We start from the raw sequence: 20,362 nt of genomic DNA, 5'->3' as shown, positions 1-20,362 counted from the left end.
TTTCAAGAAAACTAGTGTTTATCGCAAAACTAAGGTTCATTCCACTGTGCTGACAAATTTTCCCATCCGAATAAAAATTTTATTGAAAACAAACAATAAAAAGGGTCATGGAACCTTGATTACCGTCGTTCTCTGAACACCCCTACATATGCATTTTGCATACCCTCAAGCGCCGAAGCAGTGCAGACGGGAGTAGGGTTGCAGCAAATATTGAGCGGAAACAAGGTGCTAACAATAAAAAGGTGTTTTTTTTAAAAAAGAGAACTTTACGCGTGGCGTCTTGCTAAAACGGACACACAGCCACAGAAATTAAACAACAACAAAAAGAAAATGTTTTAATCCATTCAGAATCAGCCACAGCAAACAAAAAGAAAGTGAAAGCGGTACTTTGTTGAAAAGCGAATAGAATCAGATATGAAAGCGATATTATTAGGAAGGTAGTTCCAATTGTTCGACGTATGTGTGAAGAAAGGATGGAAGAGAGACTTGTGAGATCTACATGACGTGCGACCACGCAAGTTAAAATTAACACCCTCCTTTTTTCTTCAGTTTTGCACGTCATGAACTGCATTTTTCTGCAGATAATCTGCGTGCCTTCCGCGCGTATAAACCCACAGCGAGAATGCAACAAGACGTTTCGGATAAAGAAAAAAAATTTGGCCCCACTTAAGTGGAATACGTATGCGTGTTTGAAATAGGTTACAATTCTGCTAAGGATGCGTACAACTCATATCTATGTTCACCGTACAACAGAGCGTGAAACGTATTTAGCCATACTTCCTGATAAGAGGAACTGTTGCTGTTCTTTCGCAAATAGCATGCATGATCAGGAGACAAACGTTTTATTATTACGAAAATGGTTTGTACTTAGTCCCGACAAATGGGGCTTAAACTGACGTCGCCAGTCTCACAGAACGGTAGCGAAACGATGAATCATTAAGCACGTTTTCCTGCTGGGAGCAGGAAAGTAAGCGGTTGCGCAGTGACATGCTGGTGATGGTTTTGACTAATAGAGCGAGCCTTCTGGAAAGGGCTTATAATATAATTAGTCCGCGCCTTAAAGGAAAAGGAGGAGCAAAGTAAAACAAACTGAGTTTGCGGTGCCTAAGTGGCCTCCAGAGGAAGCTCACGAAGTCAATAAACTCATGTACGCAAGGCAATTCGCGGAAAGCAGATGGTACAGGCAAAGGAAAAAGAAAGAAATAGGTGCGCTGAGGTGCCAGACGCCTCGCACAGACTTCCGCCTGTCGGCGGTCTGTTATTGAGTGCCATCCACGCCACAAACGCCTAGGGAAAGCGAGTGCGGTGTAGCAGAGATGCGTCTGCTCGCGAGAGAGTGCAATCATGCAGCCATGGGATGCTCGAGGTACACGCGTCACCGTCCATAAGGACATCAACGTCCGGTGCACCATGCCTTGTGCATCCGAGCAACGTTGTATCGAGGCGGAAGAAGCGCCATAATGTTGGGTGCTTGTAGCGAGGCTCGCGTTTCATTGTGGATCGTTGCTCGACGGAATCCCTTCGCAGGAAGGTTGGGGCCCAACGTAAGTCCTCAATCACGCACAGAACAGTATATGGGGTTCCATCATCGTGGAGTTTTGGCAGTGCTTTCTGAGAACTACAAACGCCTATCGTCCACGCTTGTGATTTTGTTAGGGAGGGGCTTGGGGACTAACATATATTCCTATGCAGCTCTGATTTCGTCATGTTGCGATGTTAGGTTTTGTTAGGTATTGGTATATTTAGGTATTGTGGACTGGCACAGTTGCTTTGTTTCCTTGTGGCGGGTGGCGAAGGGACTGCGCCAGCTCTTCGTCGTGGTGCTGCTGGCGGAGGAGCTCCTCCGCATATGTCCAGTTGCTTGCATGATCTCAGCAGTGTGTGCGCCCTGGTGGTTACGGAGTCCGCACCACATGAATTACAGGAGCACAAAGGAGCGAAGGCAGTGCGGAAATGGTGTGCAAAGTGCGTCACGCGTGTGGCGCGTGCTTCCAATTGCCGGTAACCCCCTCAGTGCACCCCGAGCCCTGATTTCGCTGACACGATCGATGTGGCACTTTCTCGAGTCCGTATAGAGTCTGTATGCATAGATATTGACTTGTGTTATAGACTCTGTTTTTATTTATGGCCTCCAATAGCATCGCGGATTTCGTAAAGCTCCATCACAAGTGGGTCTGCGGGGTCTGATACGTATTCATGATGTCCGTTTAACTCTCTGTGTTGGGCTAGTGGCTGCTGTTCTACCATCCTTTTCTATAATCGACGCGTCCGTAAATACAATACATGTTCCTGGGCATACATCAACCAGAGTTCGAGTGCACGATTATGCTAATGATACGTGACGCTTCTTCGCAGCTCAAAAGGTCAATTTGTTGAACCGTAAAACCTCATAGTGTACTTGTCTGCTTGAAATGCTGTTGGCTGCAGAAGACACATTACTTTTAAAATATTGTGGTCTCATTATGTTTGCTTTTGTTCGGTGTTAATTTTTAATTTTTTTGCGTGTGTGACGGAGCAGTGCTGTAAATATATGTGAGGTGTAACATCCCGAAACCGCACATGGACTGTGAAGGACACCGTAGTGGAGGGATCCGGATAAAGTCCGGTCATCCGAGGCTATTTAGCGTGCACTGACACTGCGCACCGCGGGAATGCTTTTGCGTTCCGCGTCCGTCGAAATGGGGTCACCGCGGTCACGATTTTGATCCCACAACTTTCGGCTCAGTAGCCGCGGGTGAGCGGACGGTTGTTGCGCTATGTCCTGAGATTTTTGAGCGGGCCCGCAATGCGTGTTCGTGTTTCAGGGGCTCCCCCCGCACTCCGTCCGGCTGAACTTGGCGTGCAGCAGGGCTCTGTTTTGCCACCTTTCCTGTTTAATGTGGCGATGTCGGGGGTGAAACGCCAAAGCTGCCAGGCCACTAAGGCGGGTAATTTTCGCAGGCTGTGGCTGTGACGTCACCACCATCTCGACCAATAAGGATTTTCTCGACACGTCAACTACGACGCTGGGTTCTCCGCTGAACGGGACCGTTAGCGCCATCGCGTTAAAAAATGAAAAGGTCAGCGATCTTCGCCCACAGTACTCTATTAGTGCGAAAGCACTATTCCAGACGTATAAACCCCGAGCAAGAATCTTGTCGTTCGTGCTGTCTTGTCCAACCCCGAGCGATAATCTTGTCTTGTCTTGAGCTCCGAACTAACCCTCCTCCCATTGGATGCAGCTTGCGCGACGCTCCTCCGAACTTACCCGAGCTCCTCCCATTGGCTGCAGCTTGCGCGAGGCCCCTCCGAAATTACCCGAGCTCCTCCTATTGGCTGCAGCTTGCGCGACTCTCCTCCGAACTAAGCCGAGCTCCTCCCATTGGCTGCAGCTGGCGCGACTCTCCTCCGAACTAAGCCGAGCTCCTCCCATTGGCTGCAGCTTGAGCGACGCTCATCCGAACTAAGCCGAGCTTACCCGAGTAAGCTCGCGACGCTCATCCGAACTAAGCCGAGCTTACCCGAGTGAGCTCGGGAAAGCTCGGGTTAGTTCGTATGAGCGTCGCGCAAGCTGCAGCCAATGGGAGGAGGGCGTCACGTAACCTTGTGGCGCCATCCCAACCTGCCCTGGCAGGTGGCAGCTAAATTAATGATTGGTCGCGAGACGTTGCTCGGGAAGAGCAACATGGGTTGCGCAATCCCTACCGGGGGCTGTGATAGAAACAGCCGCCAACCATTGCTGTGGCGCATTGCGTAACCGCTGCGGTACTGCGCTGGTACTTGGAGGAGGACTCGCCGCGATCTGTGAATGCTAATTAGAGGATGACCCATTCTGCATGTATGGGCATTAACTCATTAACGCTATCGCGTCGTACCCTTAAGGTGAAGCTTAAGTGTCCCCTGCTTTCACACGTGTACTTGGTTTAACCACGTTAAACCCCGACCACTTTTTATTTCGCGCTCGTGAAGGCGGAGGAATAGAAAAGACGACTCACACATTCACTTCCGTTACATCTGTACATTGCATGAAATAGTTTATTATTCGTTTATTATTAGTTGATTATTAGTTAATAATTAACTCACCACCTCTTGCCCACGCCTTTGGAGAGGTGTTTCGGAGCTTCTGGTGACCGAGGGCCAACCGTTATTTGGCAGGCGATTAAATGTCCCAGCAACCAGAAGAAAACACGAGAGCAAGTCTGGTGAGCACCTGCTCCGTGAGAGTTTGTCCTTTGTGTTCCATGGCTGAAACACGTTGTTGAGCAACGCTATTGGCCTGGTGGTGGATACATTCCGAGGTACTGAAGTCCTTTGAAACACCGGCTTGTTTCAGCGAAGGGGCACCCCGCTGGTTGGAATAAATTCTCTACATTGACCTATTTCATTGACATTCAACGTGGTTACATTAATTGAAAAGGTCATACTCCTACGTGTTTCGAAGTTTGCGGACCGCGAAAATAGCGTCAGCCTCTGTCAAATTGGTTCCCGTCCAAAATATTTCATATGGAATGCACACGCCTACCTCGAGAGTCGTATTCTCATTGCGCGGCGCCAGAAAATGCATGCTGCTTTGGTGACATTAGATGTAGCCAAAGCTTATGACAGTGTGGAACACAACATATTAGTGCAAAGATTGCAGCTCTATGCAGTTTCCACATTATTTGACTGCGTGAATATCTAGGCTGATATCTAGGTTATTTCTAGGCTATGTCGACGGGGTCGTGTCACCAAAGCGTGTCACCAAGACGTGTCCACAACGATTGTGACGTTCTAAAAAAAGCTAGCATCATACGAATGGTTGTGATCAATAGAGGACGATCTGAGGATGATGCTTAAATAATTTGGCGTCAATAGGATGATTAAGTAATTAATTAGGGCCAAAAATGTAAAAGAACGTCGAAATAGCGCAGACGTCGATATAGTCAGTGGATGGGGAAACATCCGTGGACGACAAAATAGTAGAAAAATATGCAAAAAAAGGAAAAAGAAAGCTAGAAATGGATTGAAATGTGTTTGATGAGTGATCATTAATCGAATAAAAAGTTTGATTGGCATAGATTAATTCGCTAATTAATTAGAAGCAAACGTCAATGGACTCAAAGAGGGGCAAAGAGAGGCGACGAGTGGCGTGGAAGCGTCAATATGTTTTCGCATTACTCCAATGCGGGTAGCCGCAGTGATCTCTAACGTTTTTTGTGTACTAAATTGTGTAAACTCTGGGAGATATAAACAAACCAGAGGTGTTCCTCAAAGGGCAGTCCTTTCGCCCGTGCTCTTCTGAGATCCGCGGCTGGTACATCGTGGTAGTCGCCGACTATGTTTATCGCTCCTGTAGATTCTTGCGGTGCGTCTGGGAAGTCTAGCGTCGACGACCGGATAACTGTAACCCCCGCTTTGGGCCCCGATTGGGCCCCGAGCGGTTTATCGTAAGCAAGTGGTTTACGGAAACAGTCTTGTATTGCACACACAGCTGCAATTCTCCCAGCACTGGCAGTGGTCCAACATAACATGATGACTTCACACGCGAAGGCTTAAGCGCCGACCACTGGTCGCGATGCTTGTCAAAAAGATCCCGAGAAATGACGCAGTCAGGCGACCCTGCATACACTTCCGTGGGAAGTTGCACACCATCCCGTGTGAAAGTGCGCCGCATAGGGGGCTCGAGGCAGCTTTATTCGTGGAGAAACTAATGTCCATAAATGCGCCCCTCCAGTATCATCCTCAAGCACGGCTTCTTTATGAGCGACTTCTTCGAGAGCCAAAGCTTTCCCCTTCACTACGCGGCCTTTATTGCCGGTGCTCGCTGTGATCCAAATGCAGCTGCTGTCGTCATGTTCGCCGCTACCACACTGCTGCGTCACAAAACGAACACGTGAAGCTCGAACCGACTTGGGCTGGAAAAAGCTTAAGCAGGGGCGCCGATTCTGGTGTCGTATTTTCAGCATCGTTTTCAGCGACTTCAACAGAGAGCGCCAATGCTTCGGCCTCTTCTAGCGTTAGATCTTTTTTTTTTTTTTTGCTAACATTTGCTTCCGCACGGTGACTGAGCGCACGCCGCAGACAATGCGATCCCTTAGCATGCGGTCAAGCGACGTGCCGAAATTTCAATTGTCTGCTATTCGGCGAATAGCGCCGAGAAACGTGCTAACGGTTTCACCGGGAAGCTGTGAGTGGTTGAAGAACTTGTAGCTCTCGGTTATCTCGTGCTTCTTCGGATCGCAGTGCTCATCCAAACTTTGAGCGACTTCCCTGTAAGTCAATTCATTTGGTGCACGTGAGGCAACTCTGCCAGCTAGCACTGCTTGCCAGTACTGCCCAAACCAGTACTGCTATCTTCTTAGACGAGCCCGTTACACTGTTTGCTTCGAAATACGGTTCTGCTCTGAATAGGACAGGCTTCCACTTTTCTTTTGTTTCGTCGAAGTCCGGCTACTGTAGACAGGTCATCGTTGTTGGCTCCGATACAGCTTGAAGGCAGGAGCTTCGGGATTCGTCTTGGTGGCATGGGTGAAAAAAAAACGGCCTCGTCGCCACTATTCATTATGCTATCGCCGATAGCATAATGATAGCAATTGACGCCTCCAAATGTGATGAAAAGGCAGGGGTGGGAACATATTGCCCCCTTCTAGAATAGTCTTTCTGTGGGCCTTCCGGATTTCGCCCCAACTTTACAAGCGGAGTTTCTGGCTGTGGTGCTTGCTCTTCGCAAACCAGACCCATCTTTCTCTGCTGTGGCTGTCATTACAGATTCTCTTTCTTTGTGCTCGTCCCTTGCTTCGACTATGAATTCTCCAATATTAAACACCTTCTTATCCTTACTCCCTCCACATTTGAGCCTTGTTCACATGATATGGATACCAGGTCATAGCAGTGTGACAGTCTATGAAGTTGCTGATAGCCTGGCAAAGGCGCCCCTCAGTGACCCCGTGCTACCTATCCTGTCGGCTACAGCGTACAGCACAGCAGCGAGGTTTCGGAGACAGAATTTGTTAAGAATGACAACTGGATCTCTTTTAAGATCTGGTGATTACCTGCACCTGAGGTATTCGTGGAGCAGGAAATCATGTCAATCACGGCAGCTTGAGGTCTCTCTAACAAGGCTGCGCTGCGCGATCCCACCCTTAAAATTTTATTTGCACAGGTCTGGTTTGGCGCTTTCTCCGTTCGGCGCATTCTGTGGTGAATAGGAATGGATAGACCATTTCTTGTTGTTTTGTCACTGCTTCACCATGATGAGAATGATGAGAAGACGGTTTTTAGCGATGCCATTGCAACAGCTTGACCTTAGTTTGTACAGCCGTAACACATTGCCGCTTGGCGCCACCATACATGGGTACAGCCGCCGATCTGTTTTTACCGGCATTCAAAATTTCTTACTGGAATCTAATCCGCTGCCTTGCTAACATTTATTATTATTGTTATTATTATTATTATTATTATTATTATTATTATTATTATTATTATTATTATTATTATTATTATTATTATTGTTGTTGTTGTTGTTGTTGTTGTTGTCTTTTTTAATCCCTCGGCTGCAAATCCAACAGTGTGAATCTCCTGCGTGCGTTATGCGTTTCCCGTTTTATTTCGGTGTTTCTTCTTTTTGTTTACGTCTTTCTTTCCCAGCGTTCATTTTACTTTCGGCCATGAAAAAATTCATGTGAAACACTCTCTGTGAACCCCAATTCTTGGCCGATCCCCCTGTGTGGGCATGTGCCATTGTATGAGGTTAACAACAACAACACTTCGCTTCTCTTCGCTTGCGACATTATCACTGCTCCTTTTTTGTAATGGTGATGGAAGTGGACGCTCTTGGACCTCCTGTGGAGCCCGGTGTGTCAGCCGCTGCCGCCCAGAGGAAACGTATCAGCCACCAGAGCGACGCAAGCAGCCAGTCCACCATGCTGTACTCGCCCGATAGCGGTGACTCCTCGGCTGACGATGGCTTCATCAGGGTCCTGAGCAATAAGGCCAAACGAAGACTGCGCAGAGGTGAGGACTCGTCGTCGTCGAGTACGTCCACGATCACCACGGAGCGAGCAGCACCGGCACGTACTCTCCTGTTTGTGTCAGAGACTCCCACCGATATACTTAACCACATCAACAAGCAAGCCACGTCTGTGTTCCTAGAGGCTTGTGTACCGGGAGCGATTAAAGACGTGAGGGTGAATCGCTATAGTAATGTAGTCGCTATTGATATCACGGACCGGAACGCTCTTGAAAGTTTGAATCAGATCGCTCGGCGGCAACAGCTTTCGATCCCATGTCCTTCAAGGCAGCGGCACTACGGTAGGCGTCACTTACTACGCCGACGTCCTACCTGTCCATTTTGGTCCGATCAGCTACCAACGGAGTAGTAATACTGCAAGCTCAGCGCCTTGGAACGACAAAGTGCATCAAGCTGCTTTTTTCAAAGGGACTGCATTCCAACGTACGCAAAGGTTGGGCACTTCCGACACGGGGTTAGGCCTTTCGTCCCGAAGCCTCTCCAGTGCTGGCAATGCATGGAAATGGGTTATGTTAGTGTTGTGTGCAGTTTCATTATCGTGTGCCCACAGTGTTCTGACCCGCACAGCGGCGATGCCTGCCGGGCAACAATCCTGCAGTGCGCCATCTTCCGTGGCCCTCATGACGCTGCCTCAAAATACTGCCGCCACATGAAAAGGGAACTGGCGATACTTAGAAAAATGACAGAGAGGGCAGCGCTAAGGTGCGACGACGTCGTCATCCTCATCGAAAGTCTAAGAGTGCACTAGCCATTGGGAAGGATGATCCAGATATTTGTGCCGCTTATCCTCCCCCTCCACATGGCGCTTTAAAGGACTGGCGATGTAAGGACGGTTGTCGGAGAAGTGCGTTGGCCATCCCTGCCGGAGTTAGACACACTCGCAGTGACCAAGAAAGCTCTGCGCACCCAAGATCCCGAAGCTATTGCTAATGAAGCACCACCAGGCCAAACTGTGGTCCAAGGCCGCGACCCGAAGTTCAAGCACTGCACACCCTCAGTGACGGAGCAGGCTGCACGGATCCAATTCCCTGACCCCACTGATGGTCGGGCACTAGACCAAGAACCGGCCCACGTCAAAGACTATTAAGTTGTTGCTATCCTGAAGACCTTTATGAACACCATGCTGTTTTCCAGCCTGCACACGCCAGCTGCCCGAAACGCACTGCAGGTCTTGTGTTCAATCCGCCCCTTGACATTACCAACCATCATTGACATTACCAACCACGACGGCAAGCAGCCCTGCTTCATAGAGGAAAGTCTGCGTCGTGTGACTGCCATGTGTTTGGCGGTGAAGTACGGACGCTGTGTTGTACTGAGCGCTTGGCAGCCCTCAAGGTGTGCAGGCCTTTGCTGCGGTGGGCTGGCTTTCAGCGCTCGTATCTCAGCTTGGTGTGCTTGCTCCAGGCCACATTGCTCCAGGCCACAGTACTCCAGACAGTGGCGTAGCCAGAAATATTTTTCAGGGGGTGTTATATGCCGTCGGTAAAAAAAAATGAAAAGAACGAGAGCCTGCGCCCAAACAATATATCTTAGTAATTTTTCTGCTGTAATAAAGCTGAAGGGTTAGTTATTTCGTTCACTGTAATATCTTTTTACTGAAGTACGTTGCTCACAGGCTCATTTTATATAGGAGCATTATGCGAGTAGGGCAGTACATATGAATTTAGATAGCATTACAGCAAAAACAACTATTGAAGAGAAACTTTATACAATAGTTAGTAAGTGATATTCAGCAGACTACAAGTGAATTAAAAAAAAAGCGTCATACAAATTTCATTATGCGGCGAGGTGGAAGTGGAACACGATTTTTCCCGAAGTTAGCAGAAGCACAGTTTCGTACATTTTATACAGCAGTAAATTTTTTTTTCTGGTAAAAGCGTATAAAACCAATATAGTAGGTGATTACGGTGTTTATCATATCTCGAAATGTGACAGGATTTCTGGTGTTAGTAACTTCGTCAGGAAGGCTGTTCCAAAGGCTTATGGCACGTGGTAAGGCAGACATGTTAAACGCTTTAGTACGACCAAAAATACATGGCGACATGGCCGTGACAAAGGCAGAGTGTGACTGTGAAGACTGAAAACCATTTTATGAAATAAGCAAGGGAGTGCAACTGTGCGATGTGATTCTAAAGACTCAAGTGATAGCGATAACTTGATGTTAATGACGCTGGAATGACGGTTATAATCGCGAGCGATGAAGCGTGCGGCACGGCTCTGTATGGATTGGAGGCTAAGTGTTACTTGGTTCAGGTGACCAGATGGGTGATGCAAATTCAAGTTGCGGACTGACAAATGTCTGGTACGCTGGTTTTCGAGTGTGAGATGGTGCACCATAAAGATTACATTTTAAGTATCCGAGGGTTTGTGAAGCCTTAGCTGTGACTATTTATGTGTCGACCCGGAAAGGTTTGTAGTAAGATGAATGCCGAGATATTTGTATGAAGACGCTGTTGTGACTCGGTGTCTGTTGAGCGAGTAGGTGACGGAGGAATTTGTTATTTTACGGCTGAAAGTCATGAATTTCCGCTCATGAGTGTAAACCGTCATTAGCCACTTAAAGCAACAGTTATATAGTCTAGATCTTTCTGTAGAGCGGAATTATCGACTGCATTAGAAATTTTACGGTAGGTAACACAGTCATCGGCAAACAGACAGATAGTAGAGGTAATGTTGGTTGGCAGATGGTCAGTATATATTAGAAATAGTAAAGAACAAGAACACTGCCCTGGGGAGCACCGGACGATACTTGAAAAACACGAATACATAAAAACACGAATGCACACAGGACTCCGAGGACTTGATTCGTAAAGAACATTTATTTTCCCACAAAAGAACACTGGCACGAAAAAACGCGGCTATTTACAATATTTTCAAACAATATACAACAGCACAAAAACTCTACAACAAAGTCAGCAACTGCGAACGAATGGTATTTGTGAAAACTTCTACCCCATGCATGTGAACCTGCGCCCGGCCGCGCTTAAAAAATGCACTTACTATTTTCGCGATGAATGTATGATAACGATAACTTCAGCTTAGTGATACCATCTGGTTTTTATAACAGGAACCATTTTGGTGACCAAATCGACGACCTCCTTTTTTTTAGACTTTAATATATCGATGCACTGTGCAAATAACATGGGCGAAAGAAAAAGGCCGCTAGGAGTTGGGGAGGGGGGAATGCAGCGCTTAAAAAATTTCGGGGGTGGTCTGACACCGAACCCCTTCCTGGCTACGCCCCTGACTCCAGACGTACCAACCTCGAGCAAGAATCTTGTCTTGTCCCGTGCTCCGAACTAACCCGAGCTTACTCGAGTAAGCTCGGGTAAGTTCGAGTAAGTTCGGAGGAGCGTCGCGCCATCTGCAGCCAATGGGAGGCAGGTGGCAGTTAAATTAATGATTGGAGGCAAGAGGTTGCTCGGGGAGAGCAACATGGGTTGCGCAATCCATACCGGTGGCTGTGATAGAAACAGCCACCTGACAGTGCAGTGGGGCATCGCTTAACCACTGCGCCACTGCGCCAATAGTGGTATGAGAAATCGCCGCCATCTGTGAATGTTAAGTATAGAGAATGACCAATTCCATATTATGGGCATTGACCCACTGAAGATATTGTGTCGTACCCTTAAGGCGGAGCTTAAGGGCCCTCTCCAATTGAAGAATGAACACCTGCTTTCGCGCGTCTACTTGGTTTAACTACGTTAAACCCCTAGCACTTTTCTCTCTTTTCCTTTTACGCACCTCTTCCCTTTCTCCCCGTGAAGGGTAGCCAACCGGAACACCCTTCTGGTTAACCTCCCTGCCGTTTCCTCAACCTCTATTCTCTCTTTCTCTCAGTCTCTGAATCCGTGTCAGCGACTCGAAAACGTTCTTAGCCACACACTGCTCGTACGCCCCCAGAAGTTTCGCGAAAAAAAAACCCAACTTACTAGATTGGAGTTTTTGTTATTTCTTTTACGCATCCTGCATGGCCCGCGAGTGTGCAAACCGCGTGGGACTACTATCACACGGAGAGTCCCTCGGGAAATATAGAAGGGCAAGATTTGTTGAGTGCAGTGTGCTCTCCATGTCCTTCCTGAATGCTCTTTAGAGAATGTCGCTCCCTCCCACTTACTTTTCGCGAGCGGTTGATCGTCTTAGTGCGAGAGCACAGGAGACTGTATCGGCTATGCTGTGCGTCTACAAAGCAGCCGTTCGCTCCCCACCGTAGTTTAACGTAAAGGTTTGGTGCTCATAATTAAATGAAAAACATTTTCCACTTGACAGGACATTCGGTGCGCAGGCGGAAGTACAATGTGACATTGAAGGCCAGGCATGGTGACAGGGGCCAGGAGAGGGCGTCACCAAGTGTTGCGAGATTGCTTTTCCGGAAGCAGTGCATGGAGTTATTTTCTCAGCCAATAAGTAAACGTATGGGTTCGGATCAGTAGACGCTGCTGGCATAGAACGTGGTGAAAGTGCAAAGGGGAGGGCATAGTTCTCGGACGTCGCATGAGAAAGAGGTCGGCAATGGCGATAATGTAGCCATTTCATTCTTGCTTGCGCTTTCGACCAAGGAATAACCTCAGCTTTTTCTTCATATAAGTGGAAGCAAAAACTGATATTTAACACGAGCGTGCGCAAGTCATTCCCCGCATTATCGATTTTCCAGAAAAATAAAATAAATAAATAAAAAGACAGCCTTTCGACACGGTAACCAGGACCTTCAGATAGGCGTGTTGCACGATTTGTTTTTCTTGCGAGCTTGGGATTCAGCGCTGGAAGTTAGGAGGCGGCCTTGTTCATCTGTCTCATCAATCATCCTGGCCGCCCAGAGGCATCGCGAAGCTGCCAAAAAAAAATGCGGCTGTAAGGAACAGTTTCTGCGAAGGCAACTTGGATAAGTCTGACGATCATTGAACCAAAGGCAATAAGCTACATTCTTTTAGAGAGCTTATTGCAGAGACAGCGCTGCACGCAAAAGCTTTAAAACTGATGTCTAACAGACTCGACTCGAGCTAGAATGAAAGTATATAAGCTGCGCCGTCTTGTTAGCAGTGCAGCCTCAAATCGATGGATATTGTTGATGACTGTGTATCTTTATGGCGCTAGAGCAGCTGTGGCCGAAAAGTTCCAAGCACAAAATCTGTTACGCACTAAGCAGGTGACGTTATATACTAACCGTTTCACAATAACTAATTTCATTGTAGCGCTATCGTATCTTCTGGATGGCTTTTATATTAAGGCAGTGCCCACTGGAATACACGGAACAGCCATTACGCTTTAGTCTCAACAAGCATGTTCGAATGTCGCGTTCAAAGTGTTTTGTATCATGCATTTATTAAACTTAGAATTCAGGTCGACGTACGACATAGGTTTATATGCAGAGAAGAATGGGTTTAATTCCTGCAAACTGTAGAGCACAGGTAGTAACTTTTTATTTATTTATGAGTTGTATTTTAAATTTGTTGGATATACTTTCTAAAGAGCTCGTTTTGCGTTCAAAATTGATGTCATCTGTAGCGCATTCCCCGAACGCTCTTCTTAGCATTGGTGACATTCGCACCTGCAGTGCTGCTCTATCGAGTCTGCCTGTTTCAACATTTCTTTGAATCGTCTATCCAGCGGCTGCGCTGATACTCTTTGCCCAGAGGCTCTCTTTTCAGGCGTCTATCTCGCACGTACCAGTTTCTATTCTGTGCAGAAGTACACGGAGCTTTCTGAAACAGGTCAAGAATTAAGAAAAAGTGGAAGAGAGGGGGGGGGGAGTCTTTTCGCTCAGTCCTCGAATGCCGGCGCACTGCGGTGGTTTAAATGTTTTGAGCGCTGTCGGTGCTTGTTGTAGTGCTCCCCCTTTCAAAAAAGAGTAAAGCTCGGTTGTCTATGCCTTCCTTGTTTCCTTTTCCACTACACGTTCCCAAGAGCATTCTGAGACGAAGACGTTGCGAGGGTAGGAAATAGGGCGCATTGTTTGAGTTCATGTAAGAACCTCTCCACTGCCTGAGGGCTTTGGGACTCCGGTTCCCGTTCAGCATGTGTTACCAAAGAAGGGCTCAGTTTGAAGCACCGTTGCTCTTGCATTTGCAATCGGAGTCCACCGGGACAATGCAATAGTCGAGTTAACCGAAAAATTCGTTTTATGCGAGACGTTTTAATTTACCTAGGAGACCGTCTTTCTTACTGGTTATATGGGCGTCACTAAGGTTGTGAAGAAACTGCACCCATGAGAAACGAGGAAGAACTCGTGTTATATTCTTCGTGTTTAAAGACCCGAGTTTTGTACGGGCGTGTGTAAAAACCCCCATTCCTGTTCTTTCTTGCTTGTTTTCGCGGTGCCTGAATACTGTTGCGAAACAGTCAGCACAGGTGTACTGTCAGGGCGGAATGAAACGAGAACAGCGCCTGTGAAGAAGACGAAATGTTTTGCCAGTATACTTTCGGCTGTGGTGTGCATATAGCCTGATACCTATTTTTGAGTTAAGGTTATCTATCAAATTATATACGCGTAAACCAGTTGTAAATGAATATCTCGCTGCGAAGTAGAAAGGCACGGCGTATGCGTGTTCGCATTTCATTCCGGACTGAATGCACATGTACCTGCATGCGACAAATTTTACACATTACACCTACGTGCCTAAAATTTCGCAAGCACTATGTGGTAATTTGCACTTCACAGTTGCACCTTAAATTTCCAGGACACAGGTGAAGAGAAAACAGGTGTTCGTAATGACGTACATGACGGAAGCTAACAGCCACAGAAACTAAGGAGCATAGGGGATTTGTTCTTTTCGAATTTGTGGCGCTAATAAATTGGCGATTAATATTGCAAATATTTTACCACTTAAAGATAATTGATAAGCAAGCAGAAGAAAAAACAACCACAAGCCGCCGGTGGGATCCGAACCCACGACCTCCGAATTTCCCTTCCGGCACTCTACCAACTGAGCTACGGCGACGGCTGTCCAGTCTTTTGCTTTCGGGGGTATTTATGTGTAGTGTAACCGAACCTTGAGAGTGTTCACCAGCGCCACCGTCGTCCATAGCGGCGGACGTAGCACGTCCTGTATTACCGCGAGTGCCACGTAGGAACGTGGTCGAACGGCGGGGGCGGAAGCAGCGCGAGAACTCTCTTATGCTACCTATGGCACTAATACAATTTGTGGAACCCTCTTATGCCAGGGCCTCGAATTTGGCAGTCTTGATGCCGTAGGTAGCATAAGAGGGCTCTCGCGCTGCTTCCGCCCCCGCCGTTCGACCACGTTCCTACATGGCACTCGCGGTAATACAGGACGAACTAGTTCCACCGCTATGGATGAGGGTGGCGCTGGCGAACACTCTCAAGGTTCGCTTACACCCAATAAACATAAATCCCCACGAGAGCAGCAGAGTGGACAGCCGTCGCCGTAGCTGGTTTGGTAGAGCACTGGACTCGAAATTCGGATGTCGTGGGTCCAGATCCCACCAGCGGCATGTGGCTGTTTTTTCTTCTGCCTTCTCATCAATTATCCTTAAGTGATAGAGTATTTACACAATTAACTGCCAGTTAATTAACACCATAAATTCTCAAGAAATCCCCTATGCTCCTTGGTTTCTGCGGCTGTTTGCTTCCGTCATGTATGTCTTAAATTTCCAGGTTAGCCCTATCGCTTACCATTAACCGTTCAGTGAATCGACTCAATGACACTGAAACCGGTTGAATTTGAATTTGAATAGGTGGTTACAAAAAATGAATATACAGAAGGTGCCAGAGTCACTGACTGTATCGGGGCCTGCTGTTACTTGTAAATAAGCATATAGTACGGCAAGAGGCAAAGAAAGCATTACATTCATATATAAGAGAACAGAGAAAAAGTACAAATAATGTAGCATATTTAATAAACAGAAGAAACTTGGGGGCTTAGTAGTGACAATAAATCTAAGGTACGAAACATTGTATAAACAGAAAGAACAAATGCAATACAACAAATACTCTAAAAGAAATTGAGAGCGAGACTGAGCGGAATAGAACTAGAAAATTCAAATAAACACACAATATAAACAACCCAAAAAGTTTAGGAACTACATAGAGCCACGATAAACAATAAAAAGCTAGAAATAATGAGTATTCGTAACATTAAAGGTTAAAAACGATCCGTATTAGTTATTTCCTGTTAGAAGAAAATTTTTTACTTGTTTGTTTTTAATACGGATACGGAACGTGATTTTTTAATACAGTGTGATAGTGTATTCCGAAAAGAGAAGACTAAAAAATGAGTTGGTTGTTTGCCATAATTAGTGATAAAATTATAGTTAAGTGCAAATCTAGTAACATTAGTGTTTACCAGGCATGTTTCTGGAATCATACACAAAAGAGCTTGGTTATTCAATAATTTAAAGATAATATGTCTAGCTTGTGTTTTATAGTCTCACTGACAGATAAAATTGTTAGAGTGTAGTAACTGGATAGAACTAGTATTGTAGAGGCTTGATGTGCCTATTCTGATAGCTTGGTTTAGTACAATTCGAAGTGAACTAAGGTGAGTATTGTATGTATTCCCCCAACGTATTATGCCGTAGTTAATGTGTGCATATATAAAAGCCTTATAAAGCGAGAACAGTGGTGCACGGTTAAAATATAGACGGGCTTTCAGTAGTAGCCCAATGCCGTAGGCGATTTTCTTTTTAATATTAGCGACGTTGTAATGAAACTTGAGGTTAGGGTCCAGGCAAGACCCCGCGCGGACAATCTTAAGTGTTGAAATCAACAATAAAGTGTGCCATCAAATTTTAATCGTTGTTTTGCATCTGTATTTTAATATTGACATTTACTACTTGGACCTGAAATATTTCTCCGCCTGCACCACATGCTCTGGCTGCACCATTTTCTTAGAGAGCACGATTATCTAGAACCACAAATGTTTCGGCATGGCTGTCTCTGCAGTCTGACGCACTTCCAGGGCCCTAGCGCTGTAAAAAAAAGGCAGCCGATTGCTTTTTGTGCTGGCGCAGAGAGCAGATGGCACACGCGTACTTTTATTCTTGGGCCAGAGATGGACGCACTGCTTGTGAATACGCAAAATACAAAAACCTGTGATACGCTTGGCGCGCCTGCTCTCAAAAAAAAGGCTATAATTCTTACCGCACTTTCAGAAGGCGGGTTTATTTTACGCTGCCTTGTGAGACTAAAAGATTGCTCCGGCGCTGAATATAAAAACAGCATTTTTATTTCGGTGCCAAAGAACGTACACAAAATAGGAAAAAAAAAGTGTTGCCCCAAGTGCCGCGCTTACATCTCGCGCGAAACGCTGAAGCTTGTCCGCGTTTACAATTTCTCTAAAAAGAAAAATAAACAAAGCACCCAGCCGTTTGCATATCGCTGCAATGAGTTGCATGCAACGAAGAGCTCAAGGAGCGAAAATGTTGTTATATGTTTAAACAAAAAAAACAAACGGGAACAATATTTCGCCTTGCGAGTGCGATCATCGCTTTAAGGCTTTTGTTACAACGGTTTCATTTTTACAACCCTGCCTAGTGTGACATTACTTTTTGGATCAAACCGTTATGACGCTGTATTTCTTGCCGTGCCGGCCTCGCCCCGAGATTAGGTTGCTCCGATTGTGTCATGGTCTGCTGATGACGCACACTCCAGTGAGACGTGCAACATTTCCTTCTTATGACTGACGTCCCGTATCCAGTAGCGTTGACACTAACGACACATACCAGTAAAGAAGACGCGAAACCAGTTGCTAATCAGAGGAAAACTGGCTGACAGACTTTTACAGGATAATGGCAAGTAGCTTGAAAGTGGACGCTATAAGAATGAAAGAGTGCGACTGGAATCGGTTACGACGATTATTGGGCAGGCTTAACGATCTCCTCGAGACGCTCGAGTGCTGCCACACTTCATTGAAACCCGATGCCCTCATGAAATGTTAGGGTTAACTATAAAGAAGTTAAGTAACCGGGCTGATGAGGCTCCTGAGTGACGATGCCGCTGGACCGATATCGATCTGATCGACTTCCGTAAGACTGACCCGCAAACGCATACGCCAGCAACGATATTAGAGCTAGGCTTGCGCACGACTTCACTGCAAGTTTCCTTCTGACGCCTAAAGGAATAAGCGGTAACCAGACGCAAGACAGCCAACAGGCCGCCCAGCAGTCTACTTAAATCGCGTTTCTTTTTCTAGATCAGCTCCCAGCGCGTGAAGACTGGCTTGCCATTGTGTCGATCATTTTCGACGGACCGGCCACGTAATATCTATTGGAGTTCACTCAAAAGAAACTCATTGCTGTGCACGCAGAAAACGACACCACTCAGCATAGGAGTTAACATCGAGTCCGTATCATGCCATCCAATCGCAAACCTGAGGCGTGCACCAGAGAGGTGACGACCGAATTTTGTGTGGCCGCTTTCAAATTAAACGCAGGTTGCTTTTAATTAATGATATCTTCTAGGGATGGTAGTGCAGCAGTTGAGCATTCTTGGACTCGCGATGGCGATGGTCGGTAAAAGGTGACGCAATAGCCTTGGTGTCTGAGATTTCTTCTGTAAATGATGCTGGATTTCTTGCTGAAGATACTTTGACACCTCTTGAAAGCGTTTTTCTTTTTCAGTTAAGGAAAGAAAAAGTAAGGAAATAGCAGAAATCGCTGTTCACGTTTATTAGCTATAAGAATACGCAAACATTAATTGAGGCCGGTTAGGGCTCCTGGAGAGGCGCCTAACGTCTAGCACCTAGAGCAGAGTTTGTCTAGAAGCTTTGTTTGCGTATCTATCTATCTATCTATCTATCTATCTATCTATCTATCTATCTATCTATCTATCTATCTATCTATCTATCTATCTATCTATCTATCTATCTATCTATCTATCTATCTATCTATCTATCTATCTATCTATCTATCTATCTATCTATCTATCTATCTATCTATCTATCTATCTATCTATCTATCTATCTATCTATCTATCTATCTATCTATCTATCTATCTATCTATCTATCTATCTATCTATCTATCTATCTATCTATCTATCTATCTATCTATCTATCTATCTATCTATCTATCTATCTATCTATCTATCTATCTATCTATCTATCTATCTATCTATCTATCTATCTATCTATCTATCTATCTATCTATCTATCTATCTATCTATCTATCTATCTATCTATCTATCTATCTATCTATCTATCTATCTATCTATCTATCTATCTATCTATCTATCTATCTATCTATCTATCTATCTATCTATCTATCTATCTATCTATCTATCTATCTATCTATCTATCTATCTATCTATCTATCTATCTATCTATCTATCTATCTATCTATCTATCTATCTATCTATCTATCTATCTATCTATCTATCTATCTATCTATCTATCTATCTATCTATCTATCTATCTATCTATCTATCTATCTATCTATCTATCTATCTATCTATCTATCTATCTATCTATCTATCTATCTATCTATCTATCTATCTATCTATCTATCTATCTATCTATCTATCTATCTATCTATCTATCTATCTATCTATCTATCTATCTATCTATCTATCTATCTATCTATCTATCTATCTATCTATCTATCTATCTATCTATCTATCTATCTATCTATCTATCTATCTATCTATCTATCTATCTATCTATCTATCTATCTATCTATCTATCTATCTATCTATCTATCTATCTATCTATCTATCTATCTATCTATTAACGTTCATTAATCATTTTATTACAGACGTTGATTAGTGCATGCAAACAGACTTGCCAAGTCCTGTTATTGTGGAACTAGCCAGAAAACACAACTAGCTAATAAACCAAGCTAAAAAAAAAATGTACACGCGTCTTATAGGTTCATAGTACCAACAGAAAAACACGGCTCACGCTGGAAGCGCTTACCCTTTTAGAATATGAATGTGTTCAGTGCCACCAGTCCTTTTTTTTTTTAGAAGAGAGGGGGGGGGGGGGGGGCAATACGGGACGTGCTAAGCGTCTGAGCGGTTTTGAGCATTTCGTGCCGTTAAAGTGAGGCAGCTGTCACGTGCAGCGAATGTTCAATACAGCCGCTATTCACGCCACCGGTGTTCAATATCCGATTCAACCGACGCAGCTCCTAGTTTTGGTTGTACTTTCACCAGCGAGAGATGCATGTGGCTGCAAAAGCGTGATGAGGCACGCGTAGGGCTGAATTCAGTAAACGTTGAGGGAGCGCAGAACATGGCGTGAATATAAGCCGCCCTTATTTAAACAGACAAGCGGTCGCGCAATAACACCTGGCTTTTGCTCGCCTCCGCCAGATGGCGCAGCGTATGTGCCACAGCGTATGTGCCAATGCAAGGGGTGTGAGGCGTCGGTGAATTTGAAAGAAACGCGGTTCGAATTTGTAGAGGAGGCTGAAGATGCGAA

The 20,362-nt window shown here is 45.5% G+C and overlaps 1 non-coding gene across 1 annotated transcript; it reads right to left on the bottom strand.

Annotated features, from left to right (window-relative positions):
- Positions 1-14,852: 14,852 nt before the first annotated feature.
- Positions 14,853-14,925, bottom strand: TRNAS-GGA (transfer RNA serine (anticodon GGA)). The gene has a single exon. It is a non-coding gene; the product is annotated as a tRNA-Ser (tRNA).
- Between the last annotated feature and the right edge of the window lie 5,437 nt (positions 14,926-20,362).

This window comes from Amblyomma americanum, chromosome 1 (assembly GCF_052857255.1).
Source record: "Amblyomma americanum isolate KBUSLIRL-KWMA chromosome 1, ASM5285725v1, whole genome shotgun sequence".
In the NCBI taxonomy this organism is placed as follows: Eukaryota; Metazoa; Arthropoda; class Arachnida; order Ixodida; family Ixodidae; genus Amblyomma; species Amblyomma americanum.
The sequence above is the reverse complement of the archived record's forward strand: the minus strand, read 5'-3'. Positions and strand labels throughout refer to the sequence as shown.